The sequence below is a fragment of the Accipiter gentilis genome, chromosome 4 (assembly GCF_929443795.1).
Source record: "Accipiter gentilis chromosome 4, bAccGen1.1, whole genome shotgun sequence".
NCBI lineage: Eukaryota > Metazoa > Chordata > Aves > Accipitriformes > Accipitridae > Astur > Astur gentilis.
Window position 1 is genome coordinate 17,276,183 of NC_064883.1, and position 27,882 is coordinate 17,304,064.

Below are 27,882 nucleotides of genomic sequence, written 5' to 3' on the forward strand. Positions count from 1 at the left end.
GTATTGATCAGAGTAAAGCCAAAATCAATCTTGGATTTTGAGGATCATTACACTTGGAAATAGGATGCAATACAGAAGATACTTCAAATGTTAGTTTGTGGAAGGCTTTTACAGTAATTATGGAAAATAATCTTTTACTTAGTTGTAATGTCTAAAAAAAATGGACAAATTGGTAAAAACTTACTTATGTAAATAAGTAATATGTTAAACTCCTTACAACTTTCCTTAGTTTGACAGATGATAACCAACCTTCTTGAAGCTGGTAGTGAAGTTCCCTTTTGCTTCAGCATGGGAAGGATTTTGTCCTTCCTGTTTAAAGCCATGATCTGGTGTTGAGGAAAAGGTTAACCTATGTTTGTTTAGAAATGTATTTTTTTAAATGGTAAATTGTTTTCTGTCTTGAATCCCTTCCTTAGTTGTTTCGGTCAAATTCAGTCTGCGCAGTTGGAGAAGTACACATGTAAAGAAGTGGAAGAGGTGAATTACAATACAATGTACCCTTCAAATATTGCATAGCAAGCATAATTGATTTCACTGAAGGTAAACTAGTGCTGCTTGCTAAATAAGAAATGTTTGAACAGAACATTTTATTTCTTTAATAGATTTGTTTGTTTGTTTTGCCCAATACAAAGTCTCTGGCCTGGGTACCTCTTTTAAAAATAACCTGGTGGAAATTTTGAAGATCTTGGCTGAGAGTTTTCAACAGAAGTAAGTCTTTCTGAAAATCTGACGTGTCTGAAATGTCTATTCTCTATCAAGTGAAATAGCACAAACAGTATTTTATCCAAGATTCCTCTGTAAAAGATATCTTGCTTTCCCCTCATATTTTCAGAACCTATTAAAATAAATGAAGGTTATTCTATTTATTTTCTGCACAAAAGCCGCCTTTTGATATAACTATTTTTGCAGAGAGCACTGGATGATGTTCTTCACAATTAATTGGTATAATTCCGTTGATGTCTGTGATTAAACTTTGGCCTGTCATCTAGACTCATATATTAACATCTCAAAAACTGTAGTTAAACTGATAGATCATACATTTATATTTATCAATGGATACATATTTATAATCTTAATGATGTGTTTGAATGCAAATGGAAGTTTATATATACATGCACATGTATATCAGATTCAGGGACCCTGTAGCATTGTCCTTGAAAATGAAAGCCTTATATAAATGCAGACTATTGATATTGGAAGTAATCTTCAAAGCTGTTCCATTTAAAGATATTTAACTATTAATAATGAGCTACATGCCAGCTATAGCATTAGTTCATATTCTGAGAGATCAAAGTGACAAGATTATAGATAGCAGTTCTCAGGCTATGAAAGTCCTTTTACCTGAGCAGCTCTTCTTGTCAGTGGACTTCTGAATTTCTCATAATAGATATCGTCAGTGAAAATCTGAAGAAATTCACCTTATTTGTACCTGAAATAACACTTTGAAATGTGTTAGCAGGAATTTTTAGAGGACTAACATATGCCACCTCTTGCTGCACTGAAAGTAGTATAGTAGCTTTAGTTTTAAGGCACACTCAGCCCCCCCCCCCAAAAAAAAAAAATCCGATAATTGATTTTCAGAATAAAATTGTTTAATGATCAGAATGAAGATATTTTTAAAAATGTCTCAGAAATTGTGAGTTTTAGTGTAGAAATATTTTTCTTCTTACTGAAATGTTTTGGATGAAATTTGCAAGATTATTTTCCAATTGACATTCCCATGTGGGATGGTATTTAGGTCAGTTTTACTAATTAGAAGTTTGTCTACAACCATATCCTAATGCTGCCCGTTCATCTGTTTCAAATGCTCACAAAAGAAGATACTAGAATTGAGTTAGAGTTGCCATTCTTTAGCTTCCCAAAAGAAGAAAGCAGTATAACAATAATATTATATTGTAATAGTAACATTTTATTTTCTGATTTTTGGTGTTTATTTTCTTCAATGGAACTAATGCATCATGGTCAGAAAAAGTAATGATTTTTCCATTGAGCTCGACCTTTGGATTAACACTTGCTTACTGTAGGAATTATTAAATAAAACACAGAAAGAACTGATCTACCTTGAGCTAACTAATCGGCCTCAAGATGCATGTTGAGTTCTTCACAGCAATCTGTTCTTCGGAGTATGGAATTTAATATATTTCATATGTGAGACCTTTAATGCAGAAAAAATGTTTTATGAAAAGTGATGCAGCCACCTGATTCACTTATTTATTTAGTTTTGAAGGGCCCCCCCAAAATGGGTCAGGCTTGCACTGTGCAAGCTGACTTTGAGAAAGTTTGGAGATGGTAAGAAATGACCTATATTTTTGAACTGGAACTTCAGAAACTGGGCTGAAGGAAAAATCAAACTTTATAAACTTTTTTCTATGCACAGAAATGTTGATGTTTGGACACTAATTTAATCTTATTCCAACAATTCCTATATTAAACGTGCATCTGAGTAGGGACTGTTTTATTTCTTCATCAGAGAGTCTTAGTCACTAAGTGAAGTTTATTACGGTTTGTATCTGTGTAAGAGCAGAGGAGGCTCAAATTGCATTTAGTCAGGCTTGTCTAAAAAGATGATATTATATGTCTGAAAAGCAGTTCCTTATATTTTTTAATGCTTTGTTGCTTTTCAGTAATGGAATTGAGTACTTTTGAAGTAAAACACTGTTTTACTTTTTAAAAACCTGAAAATTATTATAGCACTGATACTGTGCAGCAAAGTGCTGCTGCTTTGATTGGAATCCCATGTCTCCAATAGTGTTTTGCTTGAACTCTGCCTCCAACTATATTAGTATGCTACAGTTTCTCAGAAAACAGATCACAGTCCAGATCTTCTGCCTCTTACAGTATTAACTATTCATCATAGAATAATCAAATTGTCCGAGTTTGAGACTGAAAATTTTGCAGGAATTTCAGTCTATTCTTACTTAGAGAAAAATAAAAGTGAATAGCATTAGTAAAAGCATGACACTAGGGATGCCTGTTAGTAGTGTGGCATGGTGTTTTGATTTTTCAACTACTGTCACAACTCAGCTTTTCTAAAGTGGAAAGGTGGCTGCCAGAATACAGAAAAAGTTTGTGAAAGAAGAGCTATTTGCCCTTAGTTGCCCTTAGACACAGAAAATGATGGCATGATCTGATCAACTGATACCGAAGACAATGCAAAGACTTTCATTAGATGAGGTCCTCTTGGACCACTTTTATGGACTCTAGACCGTTTCTAATGCACTAAATTGTAATGTTTTCTAGGCAAACCTCTTCCAAAAAACTGTGATTTTGGGCTTGTAACAAGTGTAGTTTTGTGGTTTTGTGTTACAAAAGTTTAGTGGTTTTCAGATACAGTTTTACCTGCCTCATGAAAGTTTTTAGGAACACTTGGGATTATCACTTTTTTCTTCTTATTTTGGAAAGAAGCCTGTTAGGACATGAAGAGAGCATCTTAGCTCTTTGTCTTGATGGTAGCAGTTTTGGGGACCTAGCTGCTTAGTCAACTTGCAAAATCATTAGAAGCAAGCTTATCTGGGGAAAAGAGCAAGTATTTTACACAGTTCTGGTACCATCAACTTTCTACTATGAATTTGTTGTATCAGAGGAGAAGTTTTACTCATGGGAAGCAGTGGCATTACGTGCCTCCCATCCGAGTGGTTCAGTTCTTTGTGTATGCTCAAGGCATAACTTGTCATAAAAATACTACTGATAAAACAAAGGCCCTTTCCTATTACTTATTACTTTTTTCCTACTTATTAATAAGTACAGACAATGAAGACTAGCAACACTTACTGTAATCATGTAAAAGTAAAATCAAACTATTCAGCTAAAGTAATTAGAATCTTTTTGTTGCTTAACTTCTTTGATTTTTTTTTTTTTTAAGTTTGTTGTGTATAATCTTGTGGCTAGCCCTATAAGCAGTTTCCTAGTATAATGTCATTATACGGACTGAACCACAGCTTAAGCCTGGCAGGCAGTTGGCATTCAGTGCATGCCGTGTAGGAAGAATGGCTTTGGGTAAAATCGCTTTGTGAAGCATTTTAAAAATTAACTTTTGTCATTTTTGTTTGCTTGTTTCTCATGAACAAAGAGAAACATTTATCTCAGAAATATAAATGGAAAAGTATGCTAATGAGTAGAAAATTCCTTCATGTACTCTAAAGAGGGATACAGTACTAACTGAGGTTCTGATTTCAGGCTTCATCAGCCAAAGGATGCTGTTTGGAAAAATATTCTGCCTGAGGTCACAACTAAAACATTTATTTAACTATTCTTGTTATAAAGCTTTATAGACTTCCAAAAGAAATCAATAATTCAAAAAGACATCTGTTAGTAAATAGTTTAAATAACGACTTTTAAGCTAATAGTCATTAGTTACCTATGTAATATTTCTGAAGAACAGTTCTCCAATAGAAGATAATGTGTGGCAAGACTACAATAAGTTGACAGTCTTCAATATGTGAAACATATTCTTCTACTTGCCTTCTGCAATTAGTTCTTTTAACTAAGTGTATAAGCTTACATGCTTTCAGTATTTAAGATTGGGCTTGGACACTGAAGGATGTAAATAGAAGAGACTAGGCTGCAGTTTAAGGTATATAAACATGTACAGTGACCAGCTGGGTAATGATGTAAGGTAAGGTGGGGTTTTTTGTTTGATGTCACCATTATAGTTAGAAAACTTTCCTCCTTAAAGTCATTTAGAAAATAAAAAAAGTTCATCACATACTTGAAAAGGAACTTAGCTGCCAACTTTGAATAGTGCTGATGCTTCTGCGAGGATTCATGTGATGACATTTGGAGACTTCAGGGTTTCGTTGGTGTCTACAGACCTTTTGCATTTTCTTGTGGCATGACCTAGGCTTAACTCTAGACATATACTCCCCAGATCTGCTGTAGAAACTTGTATGGCCCATTATGATTTTATTTTTCTGTTTGCAATTTCTTATGCACCAGAAATGCCATTCTGAGTCAATGGAAACAAAACCTTGAGTTGTGTCATCTTAGGCTTCAATAAGTCCTCAATTTATGTACAAATGCAGTTAAGTGCACTGCTGAATTCAGTATATGGTATCTATTAAAATATGAAAAAAATAATATAGTACCAGTCATAACATAGGGAGTCTATTGTTTTTTAACTTTGACAAGTTCAATAACTATTTTAGTAACTTCTAAATAGCTTATTGGACACACTGTCTTTTTTTCTTTCAGTTCTTGATACGTTACAAAGAAAATTCCTTCAGTTCTTGATATCTTGAAAAAAATAATTATTTTTTTGTCAGTATAAAAGAGATTTTAATATGCTGTTCGTTGGTTAGATTATTAGCAATAAATATATATAAAGACGTTAATACATACTATACTAAAGTTACTAAAATACAAAATCTAAATTTTTTTTGCACTTAGAAATGTTGGTGAATAGAAAGGAAATTTTAGGAGTAACTCTACTGGATCAGAGTAAAGATAAACATTTTCAACACTAGCAAATAATTCTTTCTTAAAAAAGATTGTAAGAAACAGAGGTAGCATAAAGTGATCTTTTGCTTGGAAGAGGCTATCAGCTTCTGCTGGTCAGCAGTTTGGTGTATTCCAAGTCTAGATCTCTGCGTGATCATCATGTTTCATGATTTATGCTTTACTACCTTCTATAATCCTCCTTTTTAGCATTTGACCTTCAGAGTATGTTGTGGCAATGAATTCCACAAAACTGTTAAGCATCTGTAAAATAACTCTTCCCTGCATTTGAAAATTGCCAATAATTTTATTAAATGGCCTCTAGTTTGTCAGCCTCAATTTCTCTTACGTACCCTTTGATTTTATGGACCTCTGTTCTAGCCACTCTGTATGCATCTCTCTTCCATGATGGAAAATACTTTTCTTATAAAAGCCACTGTATAATCTCTGAGCATCCATGTTGCTGTGCCTTATGTACTTTCTAGTTCTTCTGTATCTCTTTGTGATGGAGTAAAGAGAACAGCAACCAGAATTTGAGCTACCAGGGAGGTATGTGTTTTTATACAGTCACATTATGATGATTCTTGGTTTGCTGTCTAATTCTTTTCAGTTAAGCCTCCTCCCACTCTGTCCCATTGCCAAAACTAATAGATTTTTATCTGCTGCTAGACATCAAGGTGGCATTTTCAGATAGCTGTCCTTGATGACTCTAAAATGTCATCCTTATAAGCTGGTATAGAAGCCCATCTCTGTTTATATGTGATTGGGGTTGTGTGTGTATTTTTTTTAACACATTACTTCACATTTATAGGCAGTGAATTTCACCTATAATTCAACTTTCCACACTTGTGGTTGTGAGATTTTTCTGCAACTTTGACTGTTCTGAATTATTAGCAGGTGTTTCTTCCTTCACTATCACTTTTTGAACAGTTACCTTTTCTTCACTTATGAGTAAAAGTGTGTATATAAATATATCTATGTACAGATAGATTATATATCCATCTTATATATTTATAGACATATTTATACTTATATGATATGTTTTAATGAATTAATATAATTTATTTATAGTTGTAACCCATCCTCTCATTCCTGTAACGTTTATATCTTCTATTATCTTCTTTCTACTACAGTTACACATAAGCAATATATATCTGTTAATAGCCTATTTATGTTACATGAATAAAATACCATTTTACACACAAGTGTGTGTATATGGACATAAACACACACATTTGTCAATTCACATACTCCCATTTTTGGTTTTAGCATCAATATAAAAGCACAGACATATTTAATCTTAGCCTTATTACTAATTTTCATATATCCTGTTTAATCCTTATGCTGCCAGGTTTGTAAAATTGTCATGTACTTTCTGATCTAATTTTGTAGCCATTCTTCCTCCTGTTAAAATTATAGTAGTGTTGTATGAGAGTTCATTCTGGGGTCACTGAATCTGAGATTTATACCAAGATCCTTAAAAATAGCAGCTGGCAACAAAAGTAGTTTTTAAAGTTCCATATCCACCTGAACAAAATCTGCAGTGCAACTTCACCTGGAGACAGGGATTTTTGGAGGGCCTTGGAATGTATTTATTTTTATAAACTTTAAACTTCATAAGGTTCTGGCTCTGTGGTTTTAACCTCTGCTTCAGTGGGGTGGAGCAGTTGTCTGTTATGAACAGTTCAGTGTCATTTTGCACGTTTTTGGAACTACTTGTCTGTTAGAGAAGTTCCACAACTGGGAAATGTAATGGAAACCCCGTCTGCACAATCTGGTAAAATTTGTGCACCTGGTTCTCATTGCTGTCTCTGCAATTGCTCTTACATCTTGAGAAGATTTATTCAAAGAAATACCAAATGTGTTCATACCTTCTTGAAGTGGTTCCCTGTGGTACAAGAACTGCATATGGAGAACCAGCACCTGTACATGTGCATTCATCACAGGTGCAAATTCTGCCATCAAAACGTGTTTGTAAGTGTGTGGATTCAGTGAAGGTGCAGGTATGTTCTGCAGGATGCTGTATGCACCCTTTGTGAATCCTTACCTGGGGCTAGAGGGAAGTTTGTCTGTCCTGTGTGCCCTGTTTTTACGTAGTGAAGCAGCAGGGACTTGCTGGCAACAGAATGCTGTCCATGGGCTTGCAGTGAAGGTGAAAATTAGACCCTAGTCAAAATTGTTCATGCGTGTGTTGATGATATGAAGTGTTGTGATTTTAAGTATTTTGTTTGAGAGAGCTGGATTAGTATTGCATACAGACAATAATACCACTTTATGTCATACATAGAGGCTTTCAGATATTCAGAGGGCTGTACTGGTGTTTTGTAGGGTTGCTCCTTGGTAGTTGTGTGTTTGGTTGCCCTTCCACACTATGAATTTATAAGCACATTTAAAATATGGATCTTAGTCTGTGGTGGGTACAGACATTCTCGTTTGTTGTTTTCCTCTCAGTTGAGTGCAACAAAGAGCCTCTGTTTGCTCAGTAAACTTCAGTAAAGAGTTCAGCTGTGTCTGAGCAACAGTACAAACCAGAAACTATTGAACCCTTTTTTTCCAGCTGAGAGGCTATTTTAACAGAATAAATAAAATCAAAGGCAAACAATGACCTCCATATTTAAGTAAGCTAGAAGAGTTTTAAAAATGTGTTTGAAATATGGATGTCACTTTTCTTTTGTAATGTAATTAGATCCGAAAACAGGAAAATGAGATTGAGCCAATGTTCACCCAGTCAGCCCCGCACCGCAGTGCTTCCAGCAGAAAGTTGCAGATGAGAAGTAGGGCTTGGGTGGGTTTCTTTTTGTTGGTGTGGGTTTTTTTTGGTTTTGGGTTTGTTTTGGTTGGTTGGTTGGTTTTTTTTGTGTTAAGAAGTGCTTCTTAAATACCCAGTATTTATTTGCTGTGACCTCCTTTGTGATCTTGATTATAATTAATGTTGAACTAGGGTACATCTGCATTTCATTTTAAAAAGAATGAACTGGAAAGCATTGCTTAGGCTTATTAAGTAATTGTGCTTTGTTTTCATACTGAGAAAAGTTGCTTCATATTAGGAGAAGAACCAAATGTTTGCATATTTCCTGAAATGGTCCCATTTACTGGATGTGAGTGCTTTTATCCAAGTTTTAGTTCAAATAGTGATGGCAAGACTTAGTCCGAAGATTCTTAATAACAGTAGGAATACATGTAGGTTTTATCCTTACTTGATTTAATCTTGCCTGTCAGCTACAAAGAGTTGGGCTTCTTGGTTTGCTCTCTGTTAATTGGCTTTTGTCTGGGCAGCTGAGGATGAAAAATGTCTCTTGTAGGCAAACAAAGTCAAAAGCCTGAGGGGGCTGAGGCTAGTGCCATTTCTTACCACCAGGCTCAGAGGGAGCCAGGACTAAGCCAGAAATGTTGCCCATCTTCCTCATGGATGCCATTTTCTCCATAGCTTCTTATCTGAATGCAAAATTGCTGGGAAAAGTAGAGAAATTCCTGTGAACTTTTGTTGCTCTGATTGTCCTGGAATCTGATTTATGTGAGAGTACTTTTTGCTCGTTGGTGTTAGAAATAATTAAGAGGAGGAATGAAAGAGTCTTTGAGTGTTTATCATGTGAGAGATAATTAAAAACTAAAGCCATGATTAATAATTTAGTATTTATTAAATTACATTGATGGGGCTGTAAGAAGAGGAAGGATCTAGCATTTTAATTTTAAAGATAAAAAGAAAAAAAGGAAGGAAGGATCTAGCATTTTAATTTTAAAGATAAAAAAGAAAAAAGGAATAATTTTATTTTTTCCCACGTTATATGCTATATCCACTGGAACAGGCTTGCTTTTCTGTGTACTCCTGCTTCTTTTAGACTTATAAAAGTGAACATATTACTTGAAGATATAATGTGGCGCATCCTTAAAGGTCCTTTGTGGATAAGATTAACATCTGCCTTTGCTTTAAGCCAACCAGAAGTTGTACAGAAAGTGCTGAGCACTTGTTAAAACGCTAGATGAGACCTGAACTACTTCCCCTTAGTAGCTTGTTCTTGCTACAGGTTTCCCTCTGGCTTTAACACAAAATAGGATTAAAAACTGCCGAACTTTAATCCTGTTCTATCATTTTGTTATCTCATATGATTAGCTGACTTCAAGTTAAGTATTCTGTGGCAAGTTTGCCAAATTGGTCCATGCCTGGCATCGTGCAGAGGCCAGTGTTGCGCCACTGGTCTCTCTTCAGCCCCTTGCTGTGAAAAATGCTTCACTTTCCTGGCTGCTTTTTATCATAACATCCTGATTTTAGCTTTTTTTTTTTTTTTTTTTTTTTTTTTTGTCCCGTTGCTTGTGGCACTACTGGAAGTTTGTAGGGGCAGCACGTTACCCATGAGCTGCGTGTCAGAAAGCCCTGATCTGCTCCAGTGTTGTTCCCCTGTTGCTGCAGGGCAGAGCTGGGAGCTGGGACGTGGACCCTCTCCGTGGCTTCAAGAGGCCGAGCGGTGACCAGAGCTGCAGCTGTATTAAAGCTCGGAGGCCACCTGAGCAGTGCAGACACATCTCCGACAGCTTTTGCACCAGCTGTCGTTCACAGGCACTTGAGAAAACCCGTGCGATAAATCCGCTCGTTACGCACCCGAAGGTGAAAAGCAGCGGCGCGTGGTCTGGCCGTGCTGTCCTCCCTGCAGCTGCCAGGGGTGGGGGGGTCAGGACCCTGCAGGGCTGCCTGCGCCCCTCTGGCTGGCGGCGATCTCGCTGCCATTTAATTGGCATGGCGTATCCCCGGGGGGGGCTGCGGCCAGCTCCCTCGTCGCCTCGTCCCTTGGTGCCTGCAGTCCACAGCACGTCCCTCTGCAGTACCACACCGCCTGTGACTTGTCATGTTGATCTACTAGCATGGACTGTGTCTCTCCGGGGGTCCTGTCAGCAACTCTGTCCTCAGGATTGTTTTTCGAGATATGGTTATCAGTTTAATTTGCTTAAAATTTGCCATAAGGAGAAATAGGCCATGAGGTCTCTCTTCCTGGGAGGAATTTCCACCAGGCAAAATCTGTCGCAGAGCATTAGCTGCAGACTGTCACGCTGTGCTGCTAAGAAAAAGAGCAAGTGAAACTAAAGTAGTTTGAAAACAGTTTATCTCTGTTAAAATTTCTCTCCATTATTCTGTCTGCTATGTGTGCTATTAGGAAGACAGGATCTTTTAGAAACCAGACTGCTCTGGTAAATGCTTTAAAGCCTGAAATCTCAGGTGTCTGATACTTTTGCCTCTGCTGTAGATAGTTTTAATGTTGCATGAAATTACGAATTTCGATGGGGATTAAGGGGCAAATGAACTCTTAGCATTTGGAGAGCCTTTCCCTCAAAGTAGGAAACCACGGAGTAGGTGGATTTTATATACCAGGATGAACTCACTGACCCTGATAGAGATACAGACTGCTGCTGAGCCCTTGAAGTCACCTATGATATGATCAGCCTTAATACTTGGTGGTGGTTATGCAAATGTAGGGATTAAAAAAATACGTCTGCGAGAGCTAGATCCACTGCATCTAATGCTTTTGACTAGATTTGGCATGAGATAAAGTTTGCATACTTGAACTCTCTAGACATACTTTTTTCTTTGTGCTTTCAAAACAGGCTAAGCGCTGCCAACAGCCAAGCAGTCCTTAGTTTTCCCCTGGAATCTCTTAAGTTAGTTGTTCTTGAATCAGTTCTTTGTATATCTGGGGGAAGAACACTACTTCATATTCATAATAAAGAGATTGTGTATTAGTTCTCTCTTTTTGAGGGATTTTCCTCTAATACTCAATGCAAATTTAATAACTAAAATCTGTTTTGTTTGAAAAGATGTTCACACCAAAAGATTAGCATAAATAACCAGTTATTGGTGTTTGATATGAGGAAGACTAGGAAAAAGTGGATCTGTAAGGCTTGCAATTTTTTTTTTTCCTTTTCAAATCCATGATAAAATTGATGCCGCGCAGCTTAGGCAGAGCAGGTTAAGCTGTGACCTGATCAATCCCTATCACTGTTTACAATTAAGCTACTTCTTCATCATTGCAAATATTATAAAGGATTGGTAACAATTACTTTATGTTTACTTCTGGATTTTGGAAGGTTGAGAATAGCAAAAGGCCAAGACCAAAAGGGTCTGTTGCTCCTTCTTAAAACAAAAGAAAACCATCACCACCACCAAAAAAAACAGTCCAGCAATATTGTTTAGCAATTCCATGTTTGAAGTTCTGTTTGATTTATCATTTAATCAGTTCTTAATCTATTTTAATATGAGTGTTATGCATGAATTGCTTGCTTCAAAGAAAAACCAAATATGTTTGTTTAATGAACAAAACGTGTAACAATCTCATATCTTATTAAAAAGATCAGACAGTCTTAAACCCACAGTTACTGGCATTAGGGTTATTGTCTTGTTTTATATAATTGCACGTGTGGTTGACCTTTCTATGACATTCGCAGAATCGGTGTCACACTAAGTATAAATCTGTGGGTCATCCCTTTTGGTTGGCTGGTTTTGTTTTAAAAGTACCATTAGCTTTCTCTTTATGCATTGTGTTACTTTGCAATCTTTTGGACCTTTCCTTTGTTAAGGCTCAGGGAGCTCTGTTGGTGTTTTTTAATACTTTGGGATGCATGCTTTCTGCTTCTGAAGACTTAAAAATATTACTTCAAATAGTTGTTATATAATAACCCATTTTTTAATAAATAGAACATCATTATCACTGTAAAACACATACTTCATTCTACTTCTTTAATATACAGGAGAAGTAGCTTTTGAACACTTCTACCTTTTGTCTTGAAAAGAACATCAAAAGGTACAAAGTTTTAACTCTGAACTCACTGCCGGTAACTTAGGCATTCCTTTCCATATAACTACAAGAACATCAGCGGAGAGTGTGAATTTCTGAAAGGTGCTTTCATGACCAGACTAGCCAGGATCGTTTCAACCGCAGCCTTAACGATTCCTGGGTTTTTTTGGGTTTTTTTGCTTGTTTGTTTTTTTCCTAATGAAGCTTGATCCTAATAGGGGGTTTTTTGTTTGTTTATTTTATTAAGTGTAAATTGATTTAATTCATCTTTTTCTCGAGTCTAACTATGTTAGTAAATTGGGTTCTGGTAGAAAGTGGAATATGGAAAGAGTATAACATTGAAGTGTTTTAGGATCTGCTCTGTGAATTGTCTTTGAGTTGATTAGAGCAGACAGCTCCTGGCCCTGAAATCAACATGATTACAGAAGTGATTCTGGTTGCTAAGAAATGTCACAGCAATACAAATGTTTTATTTAGAAAATAGATTAGCTCATCTTAGTTAAGAGGTGAATTTCTTTAAAACATACTTTTTATTTAAAAAGTGGTGATCTGTTGTAGCGTCTATATTTTCTAGCGAAAATCCTGTGGATATTTTCATTGTTATTAACGCATTTGGGAATATTTGAGATTATTGTGAATACTTACGAATATTTAACTACTTTTAAAAAATGTCTTATTTTTATTTAGTTTCTCACTTTAATGCTTATAAATGAGCATTACAATATTTTCACTGTTTAATTAAACTACATGTTCCATGATTTCAAGTACTCTATTATGAACTTGTAAGGAAACTGTTTTACTGCGGGTGTTTCACTACGATATTAGATATTCCTAATCTCTGTCTGTCTTTCTCAAGTAGGATGGTAGTATCTTTTTACTGGGAAAACTGAACATTGATACTACAACTGAACATTGATACTACTATTGCAAGCCCAGTCTAATTTTAAAGAAAGCACATTTTTCAGGGTTTTCTTTCCTGAGCCAAATCATAGCAAGAAAAAACAGCTGTGAAATAAATCCAGTCACTTGGTGAAAACCAACATATCTCATCAGGAGTAAATCTTATGAAATCTCTTATTTGAGGCAAGTAATATCAATATCTTTCAAAACTTTAATGTAAGAAGTTGCTAAATATTTAATAATTAGGCATCACATCAGTTGGAGATAAAATACCGTTGCCTGTGGGATTATGGAGTGGTGTGAAGACATTTATTGCTGTAAGTAAAGCACATTCAAGTTGGTCATATTGGTCCATAACAGGTTTTAATTTGCAGGGAAGCCAATGTGTAGTATATTCTTCTGTTTCTGGACTCATCAGAAGATGCTGTCCCCTTCTGGATGTCAGTTGCTCACCCTCTGGTTTTTGGCCTGCTTTTGTCACTCCTCTCTTGTAAATTGTACTCTGCTCATACTTCTCTTTAGTAAAGGAGCTGTTTGCATGTGGGTAGCTTTAACTATCTAGCCTAAATTCTTTAGCTGCTCATTAGCCTATGCTGCCAGGATCTCACTGAACCTAGCTTCTCATCTATGCATTGATGTCCCAGGGTCAAGATGCCAGTTTTTGCACACGGAGTGCCCCCTGATGGTTAGTGCACTTCTAGGAGCACCAAGAAGACAACCAGTTGGCAAGGGTTCGTTCATGCCCCTGTGGGAGCTTTTACCGTTAATATTTGTATCTCTGGATTGATACGAAAGTGCTGTGTAGCCTTTGCCAAGAAACATTAATAATCATCACTTTCTCCAACACAACTAGAGGACAATTTACATTTTATAAAGCAATCATACGTACCATAGTAAAATTGGACAATCTGCTGCTTTGTTCTCTGGCGGAGTTGGGAGTATGAGCAAAAAGTCACAAATGTTGCTTGGTTGGTTCTCTGCAAAGTAATTAATGGCAGTAAGTGGTAAAGAAGTAAGAAGCTTTGTAAATAAAGGAAACCTGATGAGGCAAAAAAAAAGCTAAGTGGCAGGAGCCAGAATTTGGTTAAAGGAGTATCCAACACTGTTCATGTTCAAGATTTTAGGGTGGGTATTGGGAGCAGAGATGTTAAAGTGTGTCTGTGGACCATTTTGCACTGATGTGTGGACAACCTCCTAGCTGCATACTGGAAAATCTTCTGTATTTGTAGTAGCTAACTTGTAGTTAACATCAGCTCAGCAATAAATATATTGTTGGCTTGCACCCCTGCCATGACTAATTTCTGCGGGTTTTTTTCTTCAAGAGTGCTACTAGGTGATTACCAGGAGAGAAAATTCATTTTCTCACAAAATCATGAGAACAGAGTGAGCTGTTCACGTAGCAGTACCTATTGAAATTTTTCACCCAAAACGTGCCAAGTCTGAGGTGTGTGTGGCACTGTGTGTCTTACGGTAAGTTCTTCTGGAGCAGACCCTGGGAGGGGCCAGCAAGAGAAGGGGTTGGGGTCAGTGCGGGCTGGGGTGTGTGGCCCTGGCTACCCGCATGGTGCCACTGATGGGAGCCATGCAGGAGACAGTTGCTCCAGAAGTGAGGTCTCTTGCACAAGTTGGCTTTCAGGTTCTTTCCCGTTGAGATGACTCTGGATCCCTGGTGGAACCACTCGGGGGGCTTTGGGCTTTGTACTTTGAAAACAAAAGCCCTTTCTCTCCTAGTTGTGAGTGACAAGCTGGTGTTGAGGCAAAGCCTTCAAAAGCGTGTTTTGTTGATCAACTGTCAGACTGCGTGAGGCTTCTTCTCTTAACAAATGGCAACAAAACAGATAAAAGCCCTTATGTGGTGTTTGATAAACACCTTTCAAAATCTCAGGGAGCCCTGTTAACACTCGGTTGTGTGTTGAATTGTCTTCAATACAGTACTGCAAGTTACAAAAATAAATTTTATCAGTTTATGAGGAAGGAACCTGGAAATGAAGGTGTGTAAGAATCTGTGAGCCGTCTTTTATAACAAATGAGTGCCAGGAAATGTGGGCTTGATTTGGGGTCTTTGCTACCACAGAGAGTTTTAAGACAAGTGTGATTTGACCATATAAGGAGTAAGCCAAAAGAAGTATCAGAAATCACAAGCAGTTGTGGATATTATTTGTGTTTGACTGACAGTATGCAAGAGAGAGTAGGTTATGATACATCCTTGTCATTGAAAGGTTTTATTTTTAGTCTTGCTTTCACAGTTGTTTTCGTTATCCCCAGCATCAAGTTTCATGCACTGTAAATCAATCATACACCATAAACCATTTAAGCTGTGCTTGTTTCTTCCTCAAATATAAATTGGCGTATAAAATTCATTTTACCATCCTACTGTTATCACTTTTAAGACTATAATGCTCTGCCCTTAGACCCAAATTCTGCCTGCCTTGACTCTCAAGTTGTCTCCTAAGTAATTAACAATATAAAATGATACCTTTTTAGTGACTGAAAGCCTTTCAATTTTAGTTTCGTTTGGATTTTATTATTAAATCCTTCAATATGTTCAATTTCTCCCCTTTTGTTGCTTGAATCAAAGGTGTAAAAATCTGGATTGATATAAAATCGTACAGGAATTTTCATAGTATCGTTGAGTCTTGAGGTTTCCCATGATTGCCAAAAAGCTGAATGTCGTAACTGAAATCTTTTTCATAAAACCTAAAGATAAGCAAATGAACTGATTTTGTAGTACTTACTTAAATACTGAGCAAAATGGCTCCTTGTAGATTTTGAATTCCCAGGTTGTGACCACGATATTGAACCCATTTTTTGCAGACTCACAACTGTTGAATGCTGTTAAATGTTCATCAACAAGAACACTGCTGTTACTTCAGAAATGACACTGTCGTCCGTTTTCAATATCTTAACTCTTTCCAGATGGGACTAATATATGTATATATTTAAATCTTTTTTTTTTATACATAACCTCATCCAGGCTAAATTCTTTCAAAGGCTTCCAAAGAGGGATTTTACTAAACCCTCCTCTATCACTGTCAGCCAGTAAACCATACTATGGTTTCCCTGAAGGTCACAATGAGAAAAAAAATAATATTTTAAGTTCTTCCAGATCATGATATTCTACAACAGAGTACTTTTCTACAGTATATGCTCACTCCTGATGGTGGCTGGAATTCAGCTAGGGAGACTTTTCAAGGAAGGATCCTGTCCTATGAGTCCTCATTTGAAATTGGGGTGTTTTTCTCTATTGTCACTCAGGAGCAACACAACTTTGGAGACCTCATATAGAACTGAAATTGGGTAGTAATAAGCCATATTTTAATATTTGTCAATACAGTTTTACAGAAATTCCAGTTACTGCCTATGGAGAATTATTCTTGCATAATAAATGAATTTAGAGACTGTCATTCAACTACCAAAAAAAATGTTTAATTTGAATCTTTCAAAATGGGCCACTGCAAATGAATTTAATTAGGGCATGCCGTCCCAGAAAATCTCCTGCTTGACTTTGAAGATCTGGAACAAAAGTTGTCATTAGACAACAGCTGACTACAGGAGAGAAGAGGCAGCAGGTTTTTTGGTTGCGTTTTTTTTTTCTTTTTTAATTTAAATTGCTGTGTTTACATTTTTTTTTGCTTAGTGTATGTTGACATATAAGTTCAAAATGTAGCACAGTTCAGCATGAGTAAAACTTTGTTAGTGATGGAAAATTGGGCAATTGTTGAATCTACTACTAGCAGCACTGAACTAATAAATATTAATAATATTGCATGTTAATTTTTTAAATACTTTGTCCTATTCCCTTTCCCACACCCGTTTTAATTTTTAGTAACATGTAATTGAAAGAAAATTATCAGATGGCACAAAAGCTCTCCTGAATTGTATTTAGTCAGAAAAAGTACTGTCGTCTTTAGTGCCTTACATGTTAGTGTAGTCATAAACTTTTCAATACATATGCACTGTTTAACGATAAATACTGTTTTTTATTGTTTCTTGTTTCAAAAGATAAACAGATCACACTGTGACTTCCATTGGGTGTAACTCACTACAGTTTATTAAAACCCACTACTCTCCATGCTGTAGCCATGAAGTATTTTTCTACAAGACAAGAATAACAAATCAAGCATGCCTAGTGGAAGCAAAGTGCTTAGACCTTGTTAGATGTAATCTAATACATATTGTTTGTCTTCGTTTACCCTCTAAACCTGATTGGTTTTGAAAAATGCACATTTCACTGTGCAAATAACTGGGTAGTTAGCTGACCAATTGCCCAGACAAATATAAGACTTCAAGCCATATTATAGAGATGATAGTAATGAAAGCATCTTGTTAGTTTATAGTTTAAGATGTTGGTTGATCGAGGCTTTGATTGGTTGGTTGATTGAGGTTTACTCTGCTCCTGGTGCTAATTTACATTTCTCAGAGAGTGAGACTGAATTGTATTTTTTATTTTCATTACTTCTAAAATAGAAGCAGAAGAATGTCTATATTCTACCGGAATATAGATAACAGTGTAAATTTTATTCAATTTTTATAAATTCTCAAAATATGTGATGTAGAATAAAGTATGGTGAACAAAGTACATGAGCCTATTTTATTTCCCAGCAAGGCAAGTGTCGCTTTCTAATATGTGTTTCTTATCTAAACACATGTAGTGAGCTGGAAATACTAGCCAAGTGTGCTTTAGGCTTGAGGGCTGAGTTTCTGTATCTATCTTTGCAGTATGGTGGGTATGCCCTTTGTACCACACGTGTAGTCACTGCTGTACCACATGTGGACAGGACTAATTGCACATGTGCTCTGATAGTTTTTGTGTGTGAAGCAAGTCTGAAATAATACTGAAGAGTATTGAAATTTCTGCAAATGCACAGGACATCTGTGCAAGTAAGCCTGGGAAGTGGTTAGTGAGTGCACGATGGACGTGTCAAGATTTAGAGGTGTCCGTTACTCCCATTCAAATGTTTCCAGTCCTTTTAGGGGGGGGAAAAAAAAATCTGCTGAAGAAAAAGAAAACTTTTCAGGTATGTCTTTGTTCTAGGAGAAGAGAGCTTATACTTAAGATTTTAAGATTTATTTTTACCTGTTGATGACAATGTTAAAACCATGACAAAATCAATGTTATTCTGTATTTCTGCATTCTCTCTAGTAATGTGTAGTATCCCTGCAATCACCTGATGACATTGTAAGATTAATGGTTGACTTTTAGGAGCAACTGAGATTGTCACATCTACTTCTGAGTTGCGTGTCAGCCATGTCTGATTCCCAAATCAATGTGAATTAATAAATAACTGCTTGATTTTTATTTTGTGTTTTGCGGGTTGTGTGTGGTGATTTTTTTTTTTATTTTTTTTTTTAATGGACCTCTCATGTTCTTGCATCTTCTCTGAAATTTTAAGTGGAGATAATCTAGTAGCTAAATAACCTTGTTCTAACTCATCCCAGAGACCAAAGACATGGCTTGTCTGTGATCATATGCTCAGAAGAAATAGTTGGAAGGTAAGAGATCTATGATGGGAAAAAAATCAGGAGATGAGTAAATGAGAAAGTGAAGGGAGGACAGAAACAGAAGTAGACTGTCTGGTTGTAGCCTATTCAGGCCGTCACCTTGAATGCTTACCAGGAAAACCAGAATGTCAGTTTTGATCTGAAAGTCCAGAGGAGCAGGACCCATGCGTAAAATCCATAGAGTGATCCCGCTTCCAGCATCTGCAGAGGGAGTGGGAGGCAGCCTGGTGGTGGGGCACTGAAGGGGAAGTGACACTGACAAAAGTTGAAAGGTGTAGGAGACATGCTAATCACCTTTGGGGTTGTGGAGGATGTCTGTGCTATTTTCCCTGTGAGTTTCTGACAGCGTAGCACAGCAAAGAGCTGTAAGAATGTGTCACAAGTTGCATGGAAACTCGCATAGCTTTACCTGGGCCTGAGCTTACATATTTATTCTATATGTTTTACCACTGATCTGGCATGGCAGGTCTATAATAGATCACCAGTAGGAAAATGACATCTTGCTTTTTTCCCCCCTTAATCTGATCACTGCGGTGTTTTCTAAACCCAGAGTTTTTAGTGGGGAAAAAGGCATTAATAAGTAAGTGCTAAAATAGGTGTCCCCAAGTCAATGTTTCACACCCTACGTTTCACATCGCAAACTTGGGAAGGAAAGCCTTCCTGTGGTGGGGTAAATCTCTCTTTGGTCCCTTAAGGAGAGAGACAGCGTCCTGTCTCTTCCTGCGAGCTGAAGTAGAAGGAAGGATGGAGATGCTGAGCGGCGCAGGGTGATAAATCTGGAGAGTGGGACTTGCTGCTTCTCCTGCCAGCACAGAGGCATTGTGAGGGGCTCTCATTCTCTGAGGAGATGCTCTTCCTGTAGTAAAAGCTATATGAGCTGAAGAGAAGCTAAATCATTAGTGGCTCCCTCATTGCAGTATCTCTTGACTAGGTAAGGCAACAAAGCTTTGGTAGTTGTACTGCTGGAGGTGGAAAAAATCCCTATGTCTTGATGATCTGCTTGCTTCTAAATATAGTTTTCTGCCTTCATGGGCTATGTTCAGAGTAGTAGTATAAAACTGAGCTAGTTTTAATCTCCTTCAGCACCCTGTCAAACCGGCTTTGAGAGATTGTGTATTATGTACTGGACAGCTTTCCTCAAAAGTGATGCTTCTTTTAAATACTAAGGGTAAGTTACTTTATGAACTGAGCCTCTGAAATGAATCACAAAAGATCGGAGTAACCCTCAAAGGGCTCTTTTAGAGGAGACACTCCAGACGTCCACGTGGGTAGATTATTTTATCCTTTTAGTACTATAAAATGCTTATGTTCAGTTAAAACTAAGTAGATTCCTGCTTATAGCCTGTTTTTCTCCATAAAAAGGTAATAATATGTCTTGACTTTTATTGCAGTCTGGCCTATTTCATAGAATTCAGCTACACTTCAGTAGAAATAGAGAGGGCTTAACTTGGGTAGAAGCAAAGCTTGGTTTCTTGTGTTAATAAGGTAGTAATATTTCACCAAACAGGCCTAATTCTGTGAGAGTGAGATCAAAGTGCAAAATGAATTGTCCTGTTGTAATTTAAGATTAAACATGTATTGCTTTTACACAAAGTTTGATGCTGTGGATATTCGTAATGAAAAGACTGGAGGAAGTTTGAAAATGTAAATGCATGTAGTAGACCTTTCAAAGACCTCTCCGCAGTGGTATACAGGTACAAGGGAAGCTCGTACAGATCAACCCATGCTGCCCGTGCTTTGAATTTTGATAGGCATGTATTTGTTACAGCCTGAAAGTCAGTGTGAAGTGCAGAAGATGTGTAGGTCCCGGTCTGACCGGCGCAGCCAGTGGCGCTTGTGGGGACCGCAGCTGTGGAGCTGCTGCTACTGGGGGACAGCTGCTTACTCAGGTTTGTGTTGCTGAGCTGCAGGCACAGCGCCTCTGAAAACTGCTGGGGATGGCACTCTGTACCTGACAGAAGATTTTTTTTTTTTTTTTTTTTTTTTTTTCATGCTGAAGGTATGGGGCTTGGTTTTGTGGTTCTCTCCCCCCCCCCCCCCCCATACCTTTTATTTGGATAATGTTTCAATGGACTGAGTAGGCGTGTGTTAGTTATACAGCAGTTTTCTTTCAGTCCATTATGAACAAGTTTTCTCCAGCTTGGGACAAAATTTTTACATTTTCTGTTATACTGAATTTGTTCTTAATTATTTGTATCTATTTGTTCTTTAAATAGCACGTTTTGTGTCATTCACGTTCCTCATCACTTTAAAATGACTAAGAGCATATTCCACCAATTTACAACTAGTGTGTCACTCAGTAGGATTTGGTCCTATCAAGGCTTCCCACGCGAGGTAGCTCTTGGAGAATTCTTAGATACCAAGTCTTGGATTTCCTTCATGTGGGATCCTAACTGTGACCTAAATCAGTGTTGCATAAGATTTGTTCTGTGATAGATTAATTTCTTAATTGTTATAGATGCATGAAACAGATTATCTCTTTTCCCCAGTCATTCCAACTTCTTCATGGCAGACATAAATTCTGAGCTTTTGAAAATCCCAATATAATATCCTTTTTAAAAGGGATGGAGTGTCACGTTGAAACTTTTGCATAGTTTCTTTCTTTACCAGGCTATCAAGCACAAGGCTGATGCAAAAACATTAACAGTAGTCGAGTAGTTTAGTTTAGAAAACTAAACTTCCAAACTGTACCATGCATAAAAAGCAGAAGATTCATAATTTTTTTCTGTCACTGGACAGAGAAGTATTGCATAACATAGCATGGATACTAAAAGTATTGAGATTTTTTTGGCTATGGTGATTAAACTAAGACATAAGAATATTTTTCCAAACTGAGACTTTACTGCAAAAATATCACACACAAAGCTTGGTTATGTTTTCCACTCATAGAATGGGTTCAGCTCCTGTGTTCAAGTACTATAGATCAAATTATCCCTTGAAGTTCCCAGTGCTGCTGCCCTGAGTTTTGGCTATGGCATCGTCTGTTAGTGTTTTGATCTTTCATCTTGCTGAGTGCCTTTATGAAGAGCTGTTTGCATTGATCTAGATTCTGATCGCAGTAGTACTTTGCATTGGCATGCATGCACTGAAGTGAATCTGTGTTGTGCTTATAGATCAGAGACAAGAACAATTTTTTTTTGTGTGTGTTCCTACATTTTTCAGAATAACAGGTATAGTTTAACATTTCTGTGGGCACCTGTTCTGAGTCTGGATTGATCTATTTCTCTAAGACTCTGTAGATCAAATACAGAACTAGAATGGTTAAGGTTTTCAGAGCTCAAGATAGAAATTTTTAACCAATTTCACGACCAATAGTTGATCACTCTGTACAGAGACCTGGGTTATATCTTAGCACAGCCTGGCTCATTTTCCTGGCACCTGCATCAGTAGTATACCAAATAATAGTAATTACATATATAAACAGGGCAAGTTGAAATTAAACTTTCCAAAAGAAATTAAACACATGGTGTTCAGGACTAGACAGCAAGGCTGCTAGCTTGATTTTTGGTTAATATAATGTTATCATTTTAAGTTTTGATTAAAGTTATTGGCTGTAGAACACTACACTTGGAGGACATTCAGCAGGGTTTTGTGTTCACTGGAACACTGAGTGACTTAATGATGGTGCACTGTTCAGTACATGTGATTTAGCAAGTTATCTAGTGCCAGCTGACAAATACAGGATTTTCAGACTGGCAAAGCTTCTTACCTTAATGAGGAGTATCATGCGCTTATTACCCAAAACCATTTTTGTAACTAAAATCTTTATTAAATCTTTTCTGAAGTGTAGTGAAAGAAAAATATTTTGATATGTTACCGAGCATTTCTTAATATATCAGTGCAATAGAATGTATATGACACAACTTATTTTTAAGCCTTGAGTAAAGGTGTTTTCTCCTGCTAGCTATTACAGAGTAGCTAAAACCAAAATACACAAGGAGAAGCTGTTTTATGATCTTAATGCTTTTGTACAATCACCCTTAGGATGAGAAGGTGCATGTGTATTTGTGTGTGCATATTTCCTAGCCAACTATGGTAATAAACTTTACTTGCAAATTTTATTTCCTTATTCTATGTCTGGACTTACGTTTATAAAACTCAAGTGAAGATGGAAAGCAAGTCTGTGTATGGCATCATGTTAATGCTAATTTGTGAGTTATTGCCTTAGCAGTGTAGAGTTTTTTAGTCCAATTCAGATGTTTGGTCATAGGATAAATACGCATCAGGGATGGCCTATTTTGCTGCATGTAACTCATGAATAACTTCATACAGATTGCTTCTACTGGGAGCGTTTGTTCAACAAGTTTCCAATACTCTTTAAATACAGCCCAGCCTCTCCAGCTTGAAAACTGTTTATTTGTTGGGCCTGCAGTTGTGTCCATGCCCGTTACCTGTGACCTCAGGTGTTGTAGCGGGAAGCCACTTGACCCCTGGGCTGGGGCTGGGGGTGACCCTCCAGCGAGAGGCTCCAACTAGGAGCGCTGAATAAGGGCCGAGGCTGCCAAAATCCACATCATCACCTCTCAGCTTTTCCCAGCTGTGACTGTCCCGGCAACCTTCTGAAAATGCACAAAAGAAGCGCCGTGAGCCTGAGCAGCTGTGGGCTTCCTCTGGTTTCAGTGTGCCTGACCCCAGCCATCTCTTCCTGGACGTGGGCCTTGCTCTGCTCCCTGGTGCCCTGTCACTCGGGCGGTGTTCCCTGACTCCTCAATTGGAGAGCCAGAGATTTACACAGATAAATAAGTTTCTTAATGAAAATTTTTATAGTTATCTGTGTTGCATTGTGTTTCCTTCCCTGGAAGGGTGTCAGATAACATGGTTATGTGCATGATATATTGAGCACTAAATAATACGAAAGAACTGAATTATGTAGCTAGCTTTGGTATTTATTCCTTCCTTGATCAAGATAGTGGGAGGATGGTGAAATTGAGTTAAATACAATGTATGTACAGAACTGTATGCCACTGGTACAGTAACTCAAAACATTTTGCTACTCAGTTGTCATTAGTTGCCCATTGGATGGTAAGAAGGTTGACGTGGAATCTCATGTTTAGCAATCAATAAACTTGTCAATGTTCTCACTGAATAGGTTAAACTAATGTAGCATTTTGTGTAAATGGACAGTGTACATTTGTAAATGCAGGCAATCTGTAAAAGAAAAAAAAGTAAAGCGTTTGGAATTTTTTAATGGAAACTATGGTATTGTGTAATTTTTCTTACTATTTTAAAGATTAGTTTTAAATGCATATGAATACTTTGTCTTCACTAATGATTCCACTTAATAGAGAAGTAAGTAATATAAGGGTACAGTCATGCTCTAGGGTATTTGAAGTTTTCTAAATAGCTCAAGGCATTTTGACAAGATAGGTCTAGGGCTGTTGCAGATCCCGTGACAAATTCATGTCACATTTTATATTACATTTTGTGAGATAGAATTTACTGTTTTCCCCCTTTTAGATAATCTGTGTGAATAGGAGATGCTTATCATTTAAGAGATTAATGTATGGTTATCTGTGAGTAAAATTTATTTCCTATTACCTTTCAGCTATTTGTGTAACATGATATGTGTCATGTTATGGGATCATAGATTACTAGGATGCCAAAACCAAATAGAAATTATAATTATTCATATGAAATAAATAAATAAAAAAAGTAGGTAAAATCCAAGCACTCTGTCCTGCCTTTGAAACTGATGATTTCATTTGAGGTTCGATTTCACCACAAAATTATTGAAGTCATTTTACAGGCATATCCAAGTGCAAGTTGGCCAGTAATTTTTTGTTGTGGTCTGTGACTATATCCAACTTCAAATAATAGTTTGGGTTTGGTTTTGTTTGGTTTTTTTTCTCCCCACAGTGACTTTGGGAGCTATTTACATCACCTGCATCTTATATTTACTTTAGCTACTATGAAGTCAAGAACCTAATTTTTAATGGAGATACTCTTGGCTTGCACCGTAGAGGAGATTTATTTATGTTATATGTCTTAGCTAGACGGTGTGAATACCTTCCATGAACCGAAATGTATGTCTATGGTTATTCAGTCAAGTTCAGTGCACTCGGCAGTATCGCGTGGATACAGTAGAGCTCAGAATTTGTTTAGTATGCTCTATTAGCATATATTCTTTCATTGAGAATAATAGTCTAATATATTATTCACTCCTTTCATGAAATCACAAGGATGTGTGTAATGAAAATGAACATTATGGTTTGGTTTTTTTTCATGCGTGGTGAATTGTTTATAAAGTCCTTTGTACCCCCAACAAAAAAGCCTCTCACTGGGAGAATTGGTTTGGGTGAGTATGTTAATTCTGTCACCAGAGTAAGACTGTATGCTCATACTAATCAGTTAATTCTTGAAAGGAATTCCAGTAAAGTAATCTAGGCTGAATATGTGAGAAATACTAGGTATCTACCATAATAGCAGCAAATTGTTATGGGCTAAATTTCATAGAGTAAAATGGGACAATAAGCATTTCTAAGCCTTCCCTAGGGACAGAAAAAGGTGACCTTCAGCCTAAATTTACATTCTGACAAAGACAAAATACATTTTAATTCCTTGCATTTTAAGCTAATGTTACTTTTCCCACACTTGGTTGGAACCACTGTTCTTGGAATTAGCAGTTTGTTAAGAAACTGTAAAAATGGCAGATGCACTGGATGTGGTAGCAATTTCCCAGCCAAATTTCAAAGTATTAATATGAGTCTTCCAGGCTTCTTTTTAACTAATAGTTGGACTATGTGGTTTTAGATGTAAACATCTGGTTTTATATACTTTTCTTGTGCCCTAGTGTTCCATATGCCCATTCCTTTATATAGTATTTCTTGTAGAAGATCCTAATCTAAGAATGTTAAACAAACTATGACTGTTGTGTAAATAAGAACATTGTGAAAATGGAAGATGGATGTTAAAACTAGTTGTACAGAAGTCTAATATGAAGACATGTTGTGTGAGATATTTGTGCAGTGGTTTCCCTGCTTTCTGAGAGGTAATTACCATGACAATTTGTTGTTAGGCCACTTACAATGCATATATGAAGTCATCATTGGAAGATTTAAAAAAAGCTGTTAAAACAAAGCCGTTAAAACAAGAGAGGTTGTGTTGAAGGAGAGAATCTGCAAGAATGATTCCAGTGTCAACAAGACCTATTTGGTATCAGATTTATCTCTGTGCACAGTGGTTGTGGAATGAAAGCCTCCACGGGTTTTGGGGGTCCTGGCCAACATTTCAATACAAGAGAACTGAACTGTGGTGCAAGTAGTTTGATAATAGTGTCTTTGTTGTATATAACAGTAAAACAAGATCATGTTTTGACTGAAATGGGTGATAGGTGTTGAAAGCTTCTCAATACTCGGGTCTTAATTCAAAAGTGGTTTTGAAGAAATGGAATTTGTGATTTCTGTTTAAAGCTGATTAACTTCTTTTTACGGCTAATAGTGCATTTTGTTCAAGGTGATATTTTGGGGCACCCAAAACCATTTTTAATTTCACGTTTGCTTTGTAGATTTATCCAAAGTATAAATGACATCATCTTTCAGCTTGGTGCACTTGTTGTAGATGTCAGGAAACTGAAGAGCTAGAGAAACATCCATTCTTGCTTTCCAATTCACCAGGTAGACCAGTGGCTCAGACATTCTCTTTAGTGGTAAGCCTAGTATTTGCTTTCTCTTTCTGTCCAGAGGACTTGGATCCATAGTTCTCATTGCATAGACTAGGGGGAAAAAATATTTTCTGTTGTTACTTGCCTTCATTGAAGCATTCTGCAGCACAAGACACCACACTTTAAGAGGTTAGCTAATTGCAACTGGGATAGTCATTCTTGCCCTTTCCTCTAGTAAATATTCAGTATTGTCTTACAAAACTGGCCAAATCTCCTTGAGCAAGCTCTCATGCGAATCACTCTGGACTTTGATCTCTGCTGTTCCAAGGGAACACAACCTCATACAGTAGCTCATAAAACACAATCTGGCCTTTTGTACAGTTGATTCTGAATGTTAATGCCAAGATCTAAATGGAATAGAAACTTCTAGGGAGGCATTAATATCTTGTGACAGGAATTTCTTTTGCAGAAGATGGCCCCGCTTTAGATGTTAGGTAGCTGCTTCAGCACATCTAGAGCTTCTGTGTTGTCCTTTTGTTTTACTGTGCATCATCTATGTAGTATCTAGTAAGCAGCTACGTGGATTTCTGAGATGGCTTTCCTGAGAAGGAAACAGCTGAGAGCGAAAGAATATGTTGCCTGTAGAAGGCCCTAAACTGTCTTTGCCTTCCAGGCTTAGTGATAGTCTGGGGTTTGAAAATGAATTAGAAATATTTGGCATGTTCTACATGGTACAGAAGGAAATGTGCATGTAAATGCCATGAAGCAATAGCAAATATAAAAACATGACAGTAAGTAAGGAATGTGATGAACTGGCCATGCGTAAGAACGACTTCAGGCTTTACTTACTTGAAGTAGCTAACAGTTTTCATTATTTCCAGGGGTATTGTACATAGCTAATTTATCACCACAAGCTTTCTATTTTGTTTTTGGACTCTCAGATAAATCAAGCATTTCTTTACTGAGAGGGTGGTCAAACACTGGAACAAACTTCCTAGAGAGGTGGCCGATGCCCCAAGCCTATCAGTGTTTAAGAGGCATTTGGACAATGCCCTTAGTAGCGTACTTTTCAACTTGGTCATCCCTGAATTGGTCAGGCAGTTGGACTAGATGATCATCATGGGGCCCTTCCAACCAAAATAGTTTATTCTATTCAAACATGAGCTGTGAGCTGGTTCAGCATTGAATGTGTAAATAATACCTTCATACTGATGTATCTGCCGTGCTCCAGAGGGTTTGGGTACATGCATTCCTCTTCAAGTTTAGCTGCACGCTGCCTGCCTGACAGCACTGGGAGAAGATGCCCCCTTGGAACAGTGTCACTTTGCCTAGAAAGAGGGCAAACAAAAGACTTCAGGTTTCAAGTAAAATTGAGAACAAAGATGTTCAAAGAGGATAAAAATAGGCTCCTGAGAACCTGAGACACCCTCTGGGAGACACTTCAGTCAGTCTTATGTGGAGTTTGTGGGATGCTTATTTCCAGATCAAGGCTGAACACCTGGCCTATTTAAATAAGCAAGGCAAAGGTAAAAATTACATATGAGTGATACATACAGTTGTTTGTATGTATGTATGTATATATCTGTATGTAGCAGTTTTAGGTTTCCTGAGTATCTGTTAGCTCTGTAATGAAATTTTTGTCTGAAGTTCCTGATGTTTAGCACA

General features: G+C 37.2%; 1 protein-coding gene across 1 annotated transcript in view; it reads left to right on the forward strand.

Moving 5' to 3' along the window:
- The first annotated feature begins 607 nt into the window (after positions 1 to 607).
- Positions 608 to 27,882, forward strand: part of THSD7A (thrombospondin type 1 domain containing 7A) — a 300,146-nt gene continuing 272,871 nt past the window's right edge. Inside the window, exon 1 of the mRNA XM_049799255.1 lies at positions 608 to 708. The gene's annotated coding sequence lies outside the window, so the exon portion shown is untranslated. The remainder of the gene's footprint in view (positions 709 to 27,882) is intronic.